A 4,295-nucleotide genomic window follows, 5' to 3' on the forward strand; every position below is an offset into this window, starting at 1 on the left:
ATTTTGTAGTGGTAAAGTCTCACTTTGTTATCCAGGCTGGCCTCCAACTTCAGGGCTCAAGTAATCCTCCTGCTTCACCTCCCAAAGTGCTGCGATTACAGGTGTGAGCCACCATGCCTGGCCACAAACTGTTGTAGTATATCCTCCTACTTTGACAAATATACCATCATAATGACAACATTGAAATACCTGTTGATATGGTTTGGCTCTGTGTCTCCACCCAAATCTCATTTTGTAGCTCCCATAATTCCCATGTGTTGTGGGAGGGACCTGTGGGAGATGATTGAATCATGGGGGGGGTCTTTCCCACGCTGTTCTCGTGATAGTGAATGGGTCTCACAAGATCTGCTGGTTTTAAAAAATGGGAGTTTCTCTGCATGAGCTCTTTTTGCACATAAGATGTGACTTGCTCCTCCTTGCCTTCCACCATGATTATGAGGCCTCCCCAGCCATGTGAAACTGTAAGTCCAATTAAACCTCTTTCTTTTGTAAATTGCCCAGTCTCAAGTATGTCTTTATCAGCAGTGTGAAAATGGACCAATATGTATGTATATATGCATACCTGTTGATACCAAATAAATGCAGTGACTGCAACTTGAAAATGTATTTTACTGTTGTCAAAGCTGTGACTTGCTTTAGGAAGAGGCAGTGGTGCACACACATGAGCATCCCAAACCCAGCATGCTGAGGCTTATTCCCACTCCTTGCAGATAGTCATTTCTTGGCCATCCCTCAGGCTCACAGCATATACATGGGCAATGCAGTCTGCTGGACTGCCCCAGGAAGAAATCCTTGCAGGCTCCTACATGCCCTGAAGACTGCTTGGAAAGGAAATTTGGGAATCTTTTATAAATAGAATGTGATCCCAAAAGGGATGGTCCAGACTCTAGGTGGGCATACCCGTTGCTTCAAGAGATCTTTGTCTCCATATGATGGCAGCAGCTCAGAGCTAGGCCCCCTCTTGCCCAGATCTGAGTTGATACCGATGGGGTGAACTAGAGCCCAAAGGAACACACTTTCTGAAACTGGAAAATGAATGGATAAGAAGTAACTGACTTGGCAGACACAAAAAGGCTCAATTCTCAAACAACAGTGGGGAAAGAGAAGAACCAACCTGATTTACATGACAAAATCCTTAAGACTCTGAAACTGGAAGGAAGGTATTAGGTGCAGGAATTTCCAGAAGTGAGGCTTTTCAATAAGAAGGAAGGGTTGAGAGCTGTTAAGAGTGTTAAGATTCCTAGTTCCTCTTTCCTACTCCGTGCTTGTAGGGAAACCTCTCCTTTCCCACCCAGGAATGAAACTAAGCTTATTATCTGGACAGAGACAAAGGCTTGTGGACCAAGAGGAGCCTGGCAGGCATGACCGAAGGCAGGGTGCCACACTGAAAAGATGAGAGTTAAACCAAGCTGTGTCTGTGGAAAGTGGAGACCCCGCTTGTACCTCCAGTCATCTCCCCACATTCTGTTTCAGAAGCTTTGTAGCCAGGCAAAACATCAGATCTTCTCTGGAAAACATGACCAGATCTTTGCCGTCAACAGGCTCTCCTCATCCGCTTAAAAATTTGAGTCAGATTTTTAGTGTTCCACAACCAACAATTAGCAGAAGTCTGAAGAAATCTTCTAAAAAGAAAAGAAGAATAAAGCTTTCTGTAGGAAACCAATTGCACATGAAACAAACTTCAAAGAAATAATATTCTTAAATAAATCTTTTTAAAAAGATAGCACCTGTGGATAAAGAGCAGGCTTCCATAAAAGGAAATATTCTGAGAATATAAAAGAGCTCTTGAAAATTAAAAATTAAAAACTCGATGGTAAAATGTCCAATACATGGTTAGAAAATAACATTGAGGAAACCTCTTTAGAAAGTAGAATAAAATGGTAAACATATAACATACAGGTGAGAAAAAAAATCATAAAAGTAGTCCCAAAGAATAAAAGGCATTCAGAAAGGACAATAACACACACACAAAAAGAGAGAATGTGATACACTGAATAATTTCAAGAAAAATCTCCAAAATGAAAAGGCATGAGTTCTCAGATTGAAAGGTTCACCACTCTCCAGAAAAATGAATGAAAATAGATCCATATAGAGAAAACCTATGTGGAATATCAAATTACTAGGGCACCACGGAGAAATTTCTACAAACTTCCAGGGAGAAAGGAGAGAGGAAGAACAGCAACAAAAGAATCCAGATGATGAGACACTTCTCAACAGCAAAACTGGAAGCTAGATATATTAGGGCAATTTCTACAACATTCCAAAGGAAATCAAAATTTCTAGCCAGGAATCTTATACCCAGACATGCTATTAGTTAATGTGAAGCTAGAATAAAGACATTTTAAGACACATGAGTCCCCACATTTTGCCTCTATCTAACCTTCTCAAGAAACTACTGAAAGACGTGTAGCATCAAGAAAAAAGCATGCAAGAAATAGGAAGTTATGTTGTGTCAGAGACAATTCTATGTGTTTACTATACGATTTCCTCTTCTCAGCTCACAGGAAGACTACATATCCCAGCATCCTTTGTAGTTGTATTGGAGCTAATATAGTCAGTCTCCTCTTCTGACATTCTTTCATGTCAGAGGAGAAAAAATTTTAGATAAAACTGCTTTCAGGCCGGGCATGGTGGCTCACGCCTGTAATCTCAGCACTTTGGCAGGCCGAGGCGGGTGGATCTAGAGGTCAGGAGTTCAAGACCAGCCTGACCAACATAAAGAAACCCTGTCTCTACTGAAAATACAAAAATTAGCCAGACATGGTGGCACATGCCTGTAGTCCCAGCTACTTGGGAGGCTGAGGCAGAAGAATCGCTTGAACCCAGGAGGCGGAGGTTGTAGTGAGCCGAGACCACACCACTGCACTCCAGCCTCAGTGACAGAGTGAGACTTCATCTCAAAAAAACCAAAAAACCAAAAAACAAAACAAAAGAAACTGCTTTTAATGGTTAATTTTGTGACACTGGCTTTGATGGTAGCCATTGTACAGCCATCCCATTGAGAGAAATGAGACTGGTTGTGTTGGAGGTATAAAAATGTCCTGACAGTCAAATGACTCATTACCTTGTTTATCTACATTGTTCCATTTTCCTGTACACCCTCTGACTTTAACAGATGGCTCAAAAAATGATGTTCCTGTCCATGATTTCTTCTTGAATAAACCAAAAACACACTTGCTGCGCTTCCCCTACTTTTCAGACGATGTCGTAAAACTAGTCATGGTATATCAGCACGTACAGATCATTGCTGCTGTAGAACACTTTACTCTGTTTTTTCTCCTCTTTCTCTTAAATCAGGGGTCAGCAAACCATGCTCATGGGCCAAATCTGACCCATCCCTTTTTGTGTGTGATCTGCAAGTTCTACGAATGGCTTTACTTTTGCCTCTTCTCAATTAATATATAAAGCATAAAAGTGGTAGTGAGAACAGAATCAAGGAAACTTTATAATAAAGGGGACCCAGGTATTGAGTCTATAAATAATAACAGGTATTAATCTGTCAACTTCTCAAAGAAACAGTTTTGTTTATTATCTCCAGTGTTTAGTACACTGCTTGTCACAGAGTCTGTGATGGTAAATTCTCCTTGGATTAACTGTCATCTCAGTACCTGATTCATTGTAGGTTCTTGACAAATGCATGAGTAATTGGGTAAACAACAAAGAGTTATTGTGGAGCCTCTGTTACATGTGGAGCACAGTGGGGTAATGAGTGAATATAAGAAGTGGACCTTGAATTTAAGATTCTTAAAATCTCATGAGATTAAAATACTTTATGATTATGATGTCAATAGACAATTATCAGTTGAATTGTGTAGAATAGACCATTGCTTTCAAACTGGGGTGCTTAGACTCCTGGGGTCTTCTTTCCTGGCATTACAGAGTTCTCTTTTCCCATTTTTCCTTTTCTATAGCCTCCCTCTTCATCTAAGAAAGGTAAACATTTTACCTTTCTAATTCTTACTATGGCTTATTGCTCTGGGCTGTATCTCCCAGGGCACAGATAATTTGAAATACTGACTTGAAAGAAGGGTCGTTTAATTGATTAGATGAAAGATTCTCAAAATCTGTCTTTTACTGTCTTGAATGTATTTCTCTTAAAGATGAAGGATGGCATTAGAAATGGGGATATTTTGGCTTTTGTTGTGTGTTCTGAAGTCAGAAATACTAACTGTAGTCATGGGCCTAACTTTCATTTAATGACCTACTCTTTCATCCCCCACCATTATCAAGAAATCCATAGCTCTTGACAAAGATAAAGCAAAAAGCAAAAGCATTGATAAGAAATAATGAAAGTT

Source organism: Colobus angolensis, unplaced genomic scaffold (assembly GCF_000951035.1).
Source record: "Colobus angolensis palliatus isolate OR3802 unplaced genomic scaffold, Cang.pa_1.0 Scaffold3, whole genome shotgun sequence".
Taxonomy (NCBI): Eukaryota; Metazoa; Chordata; class Mammalia; order Primates; family Cercopithecidae; genus Colobus; species Colobus angolensis.